The sequence below is a fragment of the Aptenodytes forsteri genome, unplaced genomic scaffold (genome assembly GCF_000699145.1).
Source record: "Aptenodytes forsteri isolate BGI_AS27 unplaced genomic scaffold, ASM69914v1 Scaffold149, whole genome shotgun sequence".
Classification (NCBI taxonomy): Eukaryota; Metazoa; Chordata; class Aves; order Sphenisciformes; family Spheniscidae; genus Aptenodytes; species Aptenodytes forsteri.
Window position 1 is genome coordinate 1078560 of NW_008795560.1, and position 12876 is coordinate 1091435.

Here is a 12876-nt window from a genome sequence, read left to right on the forward strand (position 1 = left end):
TAAAATACATTTCCCCCCCCCCCAGGTTCATTTACTTATTTTTGTTTGTTCATGACCTAAATAATTGTAATATATTTTTTCTTGAAGCAATTTTGACAATTAGAAGTCACAGGTAATGTTGTAGTTTTTAATATTTTTCATATTAAAATAGTTCTCAGTTAATATAGGAAGGAAAACACAATTGCTTTTTCTTTGCATTTGTATGTCTCTGTTGCAGGCTGCAGTATTGCCAGGTTTTTTTCAAAACTCATTATATTTGCTTTCTCTTCAAACCCCAACTGTGACAGTGACACGACTAGCAAAGCATCTCATTTTTCATTTAAAAAGAAAAAAGGATTCCATTACCCCAGCACTCTAAAAGAAAATTTGAAAATATTGACAGTTTACCTTGAAGGCTAACTGAAGAAGGTGGAGAAGCAAGGAGCTTACATCCAGAAGCCACCTTTATTTTTTTTTTCTTTTAAATAAGGAGAGAAACATGAGTTTTAATTATACATAGTTGTAAAGGGGAAATAAAAAAGAAAAAAGCAAAACAAAAAACCTGAGTTGCACAATTCAAGGTTTCACTGAACTCTCTTCACTCCTCTTTCATTGACCTCTGGCTCATAAATGGTTGAAGCTTTGACTTTTAGAAAATATTAGATGTTCAGAATGATAGCGCCATGTTTATCCCACTAGTTTTCCTTAGGCTTAATCTATTACTAGGGAAGCTTCCTGGTAAAGCTCTGTCAACAAATCTTAGTAAAATCACATTTCATACTGGCAAAGGAGTCTCTATACAAGTTCCCTGAGTAAAATAAGTTATATGGGTAAATACATTTTTGCCACCACACTAAAGCAATTCAAATATTAAACAAAAAAATCTTCTTACAAGTTTTAACAAATGTAAAATGACAAGAACTGTTAGATCAGTCTGAGTATCATAGAGGTCACACGGTAATTCTGTGCAACTTTTTTTTCTCTCAAATAAGCTTTCCCTATTCAGCAGTCATGCCATGTGGGCTGTTTTTCTGCAGACTTTGTTTATTCATGTGCTCAGTGATATTATTCTTCAGGATGGCTTCTACCATCTTACTATGGATGGAAGTCAATCAAGGCATGAATGTCAAATTCACTGACAGAGTGAGAGTCCCTCTGGATTCCTTTATGTCGGTAGGAGCTACGCTGGTCACCTGCCAGTCCTCTGATACAGTAGCCATTTGTAATGGGAGATTGTGCAGTTTGGCCAGCAGTTCTGAAGATTCACGTTTGAACCCCTTCTTGGATGAACAGTATCCTGGTGACTGATCAACACCTCGTGTGTCTGATGGGTTTAATTCTTCCTCTATAATTCCTTAAAATTCATTTTGCTTCTCCGACCAGTTTGCTACAAAGAAATGCTGGAAGTGGGAATCTCTCCAGTATCTTCAGTGGTGAAGGCCAACACGAAGAGATTTTTCAGAGCTATGGCTTTATCCTCCCTGTGCGCCCATTTTATGCCTTTGCCATGTAGAGGTCCACTGTCTCCCTAGCTGGCTTCCTGCTTCTGTTGTGTTGTTTAAATATCTTTTTATTATCAGTTGGAGTTTGGTGCAAGGCACTCTTCTCGTTCTTTTTTTAGCCCTGTGTTTCCTGTTTACATTCAATTTACTGTATTCTATGGGTGTTTCAGTTCTTCCCGTGTAGACAAGCTTTTCCACTTTTTAAATGCTGACTTTTCCCTTGTGGTATCCCCTTAACTTTCTTATAGAGCCATATAGGTATTTTTTGGATGTTTTTGTTCTCTGCTCCAAAAGCTGTGTGGGTGTAGCAGCTATTACCCAGAATTCACTTGAGAGCCTGCATCTTTTTTGTCTCTCTCCCCCTCTCACTATTGTCATCACGGTACAGTCATACAGTGACAGTGTAATCACTTTTCCATCTTGAGGGCTGGAGGTGTGTGGTGATGTCCTCACATATCACTAGAGATGTGTAAATTAATATTCCACATTGCTTCTAAGCTGCATATTGTTTTTTAAACACAACTAACTTTATAGGAGAATAATACCATCTTTGAGAATTTGTTTGATTTGTGTGCACAAGCATTAACTGATTAACGTGCTGACTTCCTTTTCCTTCTTTTTCCACGTTAAGACTATTAAAGATATTTGGTTTTAATAGTTTGAACTGGAGCTACAAATGATGTGAAGAAATAAATACAGTGTTGTCATGTGCTAGAAATTTTAGAATGTATGTGTCATACAGTCTGTATTTCTTTGTTTAATGTGTAAAAGTGTTTGGCAGAATTCTAAGTAGTTTTGAAAATTAAATCTTCACTCGATTCATATAGTGTAACTCAAGACTTCTAAGTTTTAAATAGCTGAGAATTTGCGGTGATTGTCTTGCTTGCTCAGTCTTTTTAGTGTGCCAGTGTGTGTTCCTAGTAAAAAAGTCATATTAAAAATGAAGCTTAAGATTTGAAAGGCCTTTTTGAACTTACAGTAGATGTATTCAAAGCCGATTAATTCAATTTTAAGTAGTACTCCTGTTGTTCTTATAAAGATCCCCTAAATACCATGTCAAATTTGGAATTAAATTTAGAAAGTCTTCTATGCTTTAATCTATGAACATCTGGTGGGTTCTAGTAAGAATTTGGTCTTCTTTGTTTTCTGCTGTCTCTACTTCAGTATTTCTCTAAGGTTTGGATCTATTTTCTCTGATGGCCGGGCAGTAATGCTTTTTGAGGTCCATAGAAATGCTATGCATTATTTGTTCCATGGATTTGCCCTTTTGTTTGAATGCCTTTATAAAATGTGTCCATCATACCTAGCCGGTTACTTTTTCTTCTCCTTCTCTTGCAAAGACTCATGTTTTCTCTTCCTGTTTCTGTTTGAGTCTGTTTCATGACTGCTGGATTCTTCTAAAAACTGAATTCATATAAGAAATCCAGCAAGAAATAAGACTAATTTAGTTATGGCACATAATGCTTCCTAACTGCATTTTACAGAATTATTCACATCTTCGTGTTACAAACAGGAGAGGCTTGCTAGCCTTCCTCCCCCACACCCTCCATTATAGCCGTATAAGGCGTCTATTGTCTCCATTCATATTGAGATGTCACAGATGTGTACACTCTTCTGGGTTCTTTTCTCTCTTGCAGCTCTAATGACCGCTACTCCTTTGATTCTTTTCTCAGGCAAATTGGCATAGGCTATACAAAAAGAAATTTAGGTCACAAATAATCTTTAAATTATTCTACTTGAGTGAGAGGAAGATTTAGCTGGCTGTGTATTTGTATGTACCGGAAATTTATGGCAAAATATGGCAAAATTAGTTTCATCCAACAAATGCTATTTTGTCATCTCAGAGATCATTGACGTAAAAATATCACCAAAGGAGTGTGCAGTTTTAGTGTGAAATATGTGTGCAACTGAAAGAGTTTTAAAGCTATATTTATGCTTTTTTTCTGGAGATTAAAAGCAGGTGTGTTCACCTGCACTGTTAAAACAACTAGGAGTATTAGGAATGGCTAATTTTAAATAAATACTTTTATGTATTTTCATTTCAAAATGAATATAGGTATTTTTGTTCTGTTTTGAGATTAGCTACCCTCAGGACCAGATTCCCTGTCTGTCAGGACAGTGAATTTAGGGTTCAGCTTGAAGCATAGATGTAGCTTTCTTTGAAGTACCTGGAACCCCGTGTGTGTTATGACTCTTGGCTCCGTACACTGAGGTGCCATGGTAGGCAATTTGTATTTCCTCATGGACCATATTAGTTGCACAGATACTCAGGTGGTTGAGTTGAGCAGGCAGTAGCAGTGGTCTGTTCATTAAGAATGATTTTTCTGTAAGCAAACAGATTCCTTTTTTACATGCTCCTCAGGTATGCTATTCGCGTGTAGAAAAAGCAAGCGTTTACAGAAACAGGAAACTATTTTGTGCTTTGCATTACACCTCTGAACTGTCTTGTACCAACATCCTTTTATGGTTGGCTACTTTATTTTCAAGTTAAAACTAGCGTTGTGTTTCAAGTATACTAGCAGGTCACACTCTTCATCACTGCTGTAGGCTGAGTTTTGTCTGTTCTCTGGTCCTATTTTTTAAGTTAAAAGCACTCAAAAGGTAAAAAATCCATAGATGCAGCATCATTTCTAGTTGTTTTACAGGATGCTGTGATTAAATCTAAACGTTAGCTAAGTTATTTAAGCTGCTTCTCCTTATTGTTTTTGTTGTTGTTTTGTAATAACAGAATAGTATTCCCTCAAATATTTGTGCCCTTGAAAGTGTTGTGTATTTCAGCTGGCTGCAAATTCATGACAGCAGGCCACACAATTTATGACATGCTTTTTTAAAAGAGTCTAATCAATGCTTCTGTCCAGTACTAGAGGCTTGGTAGTGTGGGATGGTATGTTTTGTAGAACTGACTTTGAGTATTTAGGAAGAGGGACAGAAATTACTGTGAACATGTTTTGGGTGGCTTGTATCCCAGCTCACCTGCTGTGGACCCAGAGCACCACTGGCAAGGCTTATTTCTCTCTATTAATTTGTTTGTGTGTAACTCTGCTACTAATACCAAAATCTGTCTTTGAAGCATCGTAAAAACTGGAACAAAAATATTTCATTAAGCATTATATTCTGTTGTTTTCTTGGTATTTGTACTATGGAGGTCTTGAGAGATTGGGTTTTTTCCAAGGTTAATATCAGGAACTAATTTGTTAATTGTGTAACAAATTGTGTTCTTACAAATGCAGAACAAAAGATTGTTGTCTAGATGCTAACATAAAAGATTCTTGAAACTGCAGCACTGGATTGCATACCTTGTAGACCTAATTTTGTGTTGTTCATAAAAGTGAAAGGTTTGTTTTTTAGTCGTCAGAATAAAGAGGCTCTTTCTGTTGATGGCCAGGACATTCCAGTAAATTTTGAAGTTGATCTGATGTATTTAATGTTCAAGCGTTTTCACTTCAGAGATCTTTATGTTGAGTGTAAGAACTTGCCTCACTTGGTCAGTTTGGCTGAAAATGGTCTTTTTTGTAGTATCCACCCAACAAAACGTTAGCTTTGTTAGAAGTTTGCGGTATCTGCCAGGAGACTCTGTACGAGTACAGAAACAATTATATTTTACTGTTCCTCAGTACTTCCACAAAGGCAAAATATGACAGAGCTGTGTAGGAATACTCACAAGCATCAGAACTGTTCTTTTCAAGGATTTGCAATTTCCAGCTGTTGATAAACTTTTGTGCTGCTTAATAATTTGTGATTATTCAAGTGCTAGGAAATGGCAGACAAAGTGAACAGGCTGATAGGCTAAATGTATGGTGGGATGATTAATGACAGTGCTGTTTAAGGCACATGAGCATCAACTAGATCACATCTGTCTTCTAGTTGCCCAGATGAACAGTTGCCCAAAGTAGAATGGGGGAAACAAAACTATGATTAGGTAATTGCAAAAATCCTAGATTGCATACAGCTTTTAATTGAGAGACTTGCTTTTTAATTGAGGGTTGCTTTTTATATAGGCAAATATAAAAAGAATAGTTAGAATGGTTCTTTTCAGCTGTGCAATTCTAATTAAAAAATATTTTTGCTCTGCAACTTGACACTTGAAAGTGTTTACTTCTTCAAATAAGTAGGTTTCTTAAAAGCCAATCTCCATACCTACTGAATTGATGAATACTTTCAATTCACATACAAGATTCAAAGACTAAGTTGGAAATACTGGGGGTGAACATCTATTGCTAATAATAGCTGTAGAAAATGCAACTTATTCATCTGTTTTGAATGCTTTTCTGAGTATTACTCATAGAAGTTCAAAAGCTGGCATTAAGCTTGGCATCTACTTGATAGAGATCACGTGACAGAAACTGATAGTGTGTACAGTAAATGTTTAATTCTGTCAAAACCAGTCAGTTTTTCCCTTTGTCTGGAGGCACTTTGGTATTGTTAGAGATTTTGATCCAAATGTAAAATGACTTCTGTCTCTAAATTTAAGCTTGCAATGGACAGGCTTTTACAAGGAAATTGCTGATATTTTGCCCCATTTTTAACGTCTGCTTTGGAAAACTCTGGTTTTGAACTGTTCTGCTTCTAAACATGTTCTATATAAACCTGTGATCTCTGTAAAATGAGTAAGGTTTTGGCATGATAGGGTCTGATTCAATTATAACAATGCCATAGTACTGAATGAGTTAATACTATGGTTAAGTTATCTCTCTCTAGAAATCCAGCAAGCAGTCTTTGCTTCCATGAGACACTGGTATGGTAGAATGGCAGAACAAAAAACCTGCATGTATATAATATATAAAAATGTATGTGAACCCATTCAGAGTCTCAGGAAGGAGAATGGACTTGCTGATGGTACATTCAGAGCTTCAGGAAAGGGAATGGACTTGATGACTTGGAAGAGGGATCACGTGTTCAGTGAAACAAACCCAGTTTAGTTGATTACATTTCCTGTTTTCACCAAGAACTTTGTAAGTACTTTCTGCTTTTGAAGTGTCAGATAGTGTATAGCTACCTCAAAGAAAATGATAGCTGTTGCTACTGAAAACTTGCAGATTGAATTCCTACTATACTGAAACTATGTTTGGGAAGTTGCTTCCTCCCTTGTAAGGGAAAACTAGTTCCTTAGTCATTGTTAAATTAAGGTAAGAGCTCTTGTATCTTCATCAGATCACATAGGAAAATGTCTCTGTCACTCTGTTATCTTACAGGAGCTACTGTATTCTGTAAGAAAAAAACACCCCATATTTATTTGTGATTTTGTTCCCATAAAACATAGTTCTCCCAATTTTATAAGTTTTGCCATGAATCCCATCTAATATCTACTAGTAGTTATCGCTTTGTGTTTGCATTTGATATGATTGTTACTTAGTTTCTGGCAATCATCACTTTGCATTGGACTTTTCCTTTATAGTGGCAGTGATTAAAGTTTGCACTGAAAAGGTAATCACGTTATTGTAATGTGTAGTGGTCAAAATTGTGTAAGAATTGAAATCATATATTGATAAGGTATGAAACAAGCTTCCATCAGGTCAGTTAATATACCTACTTAAAAACAAAACGTAAAAAGTTAGAAGTGATTAAAAATAAATAAATAATGATTTCAGAGTTATACGGTCAAACTGATAGTTTCATATTCTAAGGCTCTTAGTTGTTGTACTTTTATAATTTAGAGAGATTTTGTACTTTGGACTAATCTTTAAATAATTTAGGATTACGTAATTCCATTTTAACAAATTATGTGAATTAATTCAAACTTAATTCCTAATTAACCTGACATTGTAATAGGTAGAGATGCATTGTACAGCTTGCATTCTTCTTACTAACCTGTGGATTATGTCATGTGTCAAATGGCATGGGGTCACTTATGAATTAGGTGTATGCAGAGCTGGAAGGTGACTCTTGAGTGCTGTTATGTTGGTATTCTTTTGTGAGCTCTGGCAAGGGTATTTTGTCTTGTAAATGGAATGCTTTTTTATATAAATTTCCTATTTTTTTAGCCTTTTATTGCTGTTAGTAGAGAGGTTTGTGCACTGGTCAGTACAATCTCTTTCCATAGTACCCACTGTTTTTGGCAAGGATGACGGGGAGACGTGTTTTCCGCTTTTAGAATGTCATTAAATATTAATATAAAATCTAAGTAGACCATATGTATTTTAGTCAGCTACTGACTTGCGTGAATTTCTTCTGCTGTTAGTGTTTGGATGTACAGGAAAGAATGGTGGTGTTCTGTGGTTGCTTACCAGTTAAGTAGTTATCAAGTTCCATTATAGTAGCCCAGACATCACATCCTGTTTCTTTCTTTGTGGTATTTGAGCTAGGGATTTTTTCTTTCTATATATATTCATTAATTTTTTAATTATTTTTTAAAGTAACTGTTTACTAACTCTTCCTGATACAAGTCTGTAAGGACTTACCTATGTTAAAAACATTCTAAATATATTCTGAAAACACTCGACTGATGCCATCAGCTATATTGAAAGCCCAAATTAGCTCTTCCAGTACAGTGGCATAGAAATTAGTCAAGATTAAAGGCCACCTTCAATATTTTTTTGGCCTGCTGTGTTTGAGTATATCAATTCTTGTTGCCAGTGTCATGCAAGTAGGTGGTGTGGCTGCATCATGCCCAATTGCCTTTTACATACAAGAGCTATATCCTGACAAACACATCTAGCCAAGTAAGTTTGGTACCTTTTCACAGCTGGGTTACAAGGGAAGCATTTGTTCCAAGTCTAGAATGTGGCTCACATGTCTTTGGACCCGCGATGAGACGCAGTATCCACTTTACCACGGTGCTTTGTGCAGAAGCTGACAGGTGAGAAATTTTTACAAGTGTTCTGCAGCGTATGGTGAAGGCATAAGGATAAAGACTAGTCTTTTTTAACAGTGAGTTCACTGGAGCCTCCCTTTTCTCTTTCGTACATGTTGTTTGTTCTAGCAGGGTCCTATATCTATTGCTGTGACTAGCACACAGGGACATATAGGAAACAAATTAACAAGTAATGACATTCCAAAAATAGAGCACACACATTATTTATCAGAGGAATAGGAGACGCACTCTGAGTGTGTTCCACCTCTGACCATCCTTTAACTGAAAGTGTCCTGTCATTTTAATATATGCAAAGTGAACAAGGCTCAAGTTAATTGTCATGTCTGAAAAATAGCCCAGGATTGCATAGTGCTTACTAAACACTGCAGGGGAATTGGTAAATGAAACTTGACAAGGCCTGAAAAATTATAGTCTCCCTAAAACAGGACATATAATATAAAAAAGATGTGTGCTGAGTTAAGATTATTTAACATGTTGCAACAAGGTGTGCTTCACTGGCTACCAGATTATAGATGGCATCTTTTTTTTTTTTTTTTTAAACTGACAGCCCAGATCCTGTGAAGTCTTTGTCTGAGTCAGTTATTTATTATCTAGTAAATGACCTTTTTGGCTGAAGGGGTGGGGAAAAGAAGAGAGTGGAGAATGATCAAATGCCTATGTTTTGGAATAGTATTTTATTAGTTATTTTACTAATGGAAGTGCTAGATTACGATAATGATATGTCAATACAATTAATAATATAATTTGCTGTTTGCTTCATAATGTAAGTATAGCTGCTTTAATCTTAACAGATAAGACTTTTTAGTACAAAATAGTTACAGTACATCAAAACCTCTTTATTAACTCCGTGTACTTGAGTCTCATTATCTATGTTTCAGTAGTTTGTTACATTGTACTTTAAGATCCACAAAGCTGTAGTTAAGGTTCAGTGGCATTTTTTATCTGCTGCGTTTTTCCCCTCTCCCAGAGGTTTAAAAATACATTGGTTTTATGTACTGTAGTTGGAAGTGGAGTATATTGTATTTAATTTCTTTTTTAAACAGGCACATTAATTATCTCTAAAACATTTAAGGAGGATTACAGATACAATCCTTTTTATGTCTTCTTTCAAAAACTAACCATTGTCTTTACCATATCTGGCACATTTGACTATGAATATATATGTATATTTTTAACCTTAAAAACAGTGTAGCTTTAGCTCTCTGTCATATTGTTGTTTGTGCCACAGGCAATAATATGGCTTGTCACTTAGCTATCCCATCCAAACGCTAATGTAATCTTCTTTCTTTTATATGTTTTAAAAATTGGATCAAAAACTGGACCATATGTACACTTAAATTTGGTAGCCAGGCTATGTTGGATGCCTAGTTTCTATATGGTGTAAACTGAATATCTCTGTAGCTCATCCTGAAAGTGGGGAAATTGGTTGAAGGACACTATGTTGAGCTCATTGAGATCAAAACATGCCAAACGATGTTTTTGTGTGAGTGCTCTTGTTTTTTGGTTGAGCAGTTTTTAGGCAGGAAGTAGTAAGCTTACGTGTTGAAAGTGGTGAGAGCTGATGGAGAAGCCGACTGCACAGCCCCAAATGCTAAGCTTTTTAGCAGAACACTGGCTCTGAGACTGGCAATTGCTTAGTGCATGACTGTGCTTTGATACAGGCACTCTAATAACCTAAACTAATTCATGTGAAGCAGAGCAGAAAACAATATTGAAATAAAATACTTTCTGTATTTAAACAGTTAAGAAGTTGGCTATTTTCTCTGTACTCAGAAGAGGAAGCATTTAGGTTTACAGTAGGGGTAACAGTTAAATGGTCAACTTTCAATATGTAAGAGTTTGGGCTTTCATTAGCAGAAAAAGACCAAGTATTATTGAAAAAGAGGGAGAGGGACCTCCCCCCCAATTTAAATGTCATAGATGATAACAATGTAATGACTTATTAGATTATAGAATTTTAATATCCTGTTTTATTTACAGTGGTAGCAACTTGAGGTCTAATTTACTTTTGATATATGGCAAAATTTTACTGTAGCATATTTGGTGTTAACTTTTTGTTTGGTTTACTGGGTAGGGTTTTCATCCCTATTTCAGGTGGTTTTAATTTCATCCTGGTCTGTAGAACAGAATTTAGAATATCTGTCTAGGTTGCCCTGCCAGTTGACAGTTCTCACAGGTTGCTCCTCTGCAGTGTTTGGCCAGACCAAATTAGTGCAAATGCTACTCTAGATGCTTTTCTAACCCTTCAGGAGCCTTCAGATTATTCAGAAGGTTATTTTTTAGTTCCTTTACTGCAGCACTTCTTTGATAAGTTATATTCCATCTTGTGTTTATAAACAGCTCAGATATTGGCATCCATGGAATGAATTTTTACTTGAGAGGAATATAAAGGGAATTTTCCAAAACTAATTTAAATAGTGTTAAGATTTTTATGTGGTCTTCAACTTAATACATTTTCAGGGTTCTTCTCTTTTCCCTTGCATTTCCAGTCATACAGAATCTTTGATACTTGTGGGTATTGAATTTTCCACCTTTAAGTGATTTCATGCTGTTCATTTCTCCTGCTTAGGTCAACTTCTCCGGGAGACTCTTGTTTGTGATTGTGTTGAACTGCTGCTGTTCTTGCAGAGGTGTACACATTCACCAGTTTATCAAGCTATTGTAGAAATTTGAGGAAAAAAAACCTGCACGTCAAACTGAACAGTGAATGTAATTTATGCTACCTTTTTGTTTCATAAATTCTGTCCAGTGGAGACATCAGAAAATAGCCCTTGTTGGGTATAAGACCATCCCAGGGAAGCTAGATAGCAAGCTATCACCGAGTGTAGTATAGGTCAGGTTTAGCCTTTTTACAGATATGAACAGCTGAAGGATTTAATTTTCCATGATGTCCAAATGTTTCTGATACTGCATCTTAAGATTTCTTGGATTTTTCTTCTTTTTGGTTTTTTTGGTGCTTTTGTTCTGGTTTCCATGATTAGCAGAGGTTGATTTAGCATAAAATGGTGTTATAGAAGTCTTTAATTAGGAGACAATTTACTCTCGATGCTTACTCTTACATGACCACATTGTCAATCAACCTTCTAATTGGTAATTCCAGTTCATATAAATAAAGCTACAATCAGTATTGTCAAAGGGGTGGTTAAAACAGCAGATGAATGCATATGCAACCAGTTGATATGAAAAGCTTCAGTTTAATTTCTTAAGAAATGAGCTACTTGAATAAAGCTCCTTTACCTGCCTGCTAGTGATTACCTATTAAGTAGTCTGGGTAGAAGTATCAATTTTGAAACTCTTGATTTTGGATAGGACTATGGTGTGTGCTTACATGTGAATGTCTCATAAATATTTCCCAAGAGCAATTTATTTTTCTAATTAGCTTGAACAGCCTATGCTTTACGTAGCGCTTTAAGCAGTTTTCAGTAAATCAATTCAATCACACAGCTGTTGTTTAAAACTTTTCCTAAGTAACTGTAATTCTCTATAGAGACCCAGAATCTCACTAATTAGTACACTTAATCATACCTTGTATAAAATGCATGATAATATGGATTAATCATTCCTAGAATTTCATAGAAAAACAGAGTAACAGAAACCTGAGTGTTCATAGCTCTGAAAACAGTTTGCTATTCTCATATAATAGTTATGTACCAAGCAGTGTGTACAGGCTGACATAGAGTGGTTACGCACTTAATTTTTACTTGCCAGTCATAACTTTACAAAATAATTAATTTGCGGCTGCAGCTTTTTATATTAAGATTTAAAAGTTACTAAGATCAGAAGTTACTAAGAACAGTTTCATTTTCTTCCAAAGTAAAAAAAAATTACATTTAAAATAAATATTTTCAATTCTTATGTGAAAGGAAATCTAGCTTACCAGGTGGCATTGGTGATGTTAAGATTCAGACTTTTGAGCTGTTTAGCATATAGCAGAGATAACAGTTAGATACAGTTATTATAAGTGAGTTGTAAACTCATTTAACATTAAAATGTCTCGATATTGAGTGTTTAATTTTTGGTAAGATTATTAATATTAGGTGAAAAAATTGAAAAGCAAGCACTTGTTTTTTTTAAAGTACAGCCTTTTTTGTTTTTCAGGATGTGACTTAAAATGAATTCTGATTCTGAAGGTCCTCTGAAAAATATGCTGTGCTTGAATGTTTGCTAAGGACAAGTAAGTGATTGATTTCATATTTGGAGTATACGTACCTGAATGGTTATTCCCTTACCATTTTTAAAGCTACAATTTACAAATTGTACATGTAAGTCAATAAGAAGCATGTTCTTAAAAAGAAGAAAAGGGGGGGAGGGAAGAAAGAAGAAGGAAAAAAAAAAAAAAGGGAAAAAACCCTTACTTCACTACTGCCAGAAAGTGAGTTTTCTAAGTTTGTTTTCTACTGAATTCCCATCTGGGTAAATGGGAACATCAGTTGTTTCTGTGGTCAGTTTTATAACAAAAGAGTCTTTGCATAGTTTCAAGAATATTTTGAATCCAGAAGTTTCACTGGAAAGCTGTCATACTTTTTATATATGTGTATTTGAGGGAAATATAAATTTGAAATAACAAATTTTCTGTAAGAATAT

At 35.3% G+C, this 12876-nt stretch overlaps 1 protein-coding gene across 1 annotated transcript in view; it reads left to right on the forward strand.

The window, feature by feature from the left end:
- The window catches only part of NCOA3 (nuclear receptor coactivator 3), an 87210-nt gene that overhangs the window by 43125 nt on the left and 31209 nt on the right, over positions 1-12876 (forward strand). Inside the window, exon 3 of the mRNA XM_009282213.1 lies at positions 12391-12466. The gene's annotated coding sequence lies outside the window, so the exon portion shown is untranslated. The remainder of the gene's footprint in view (positions 1-12390; positions 12467-12876) is intronic.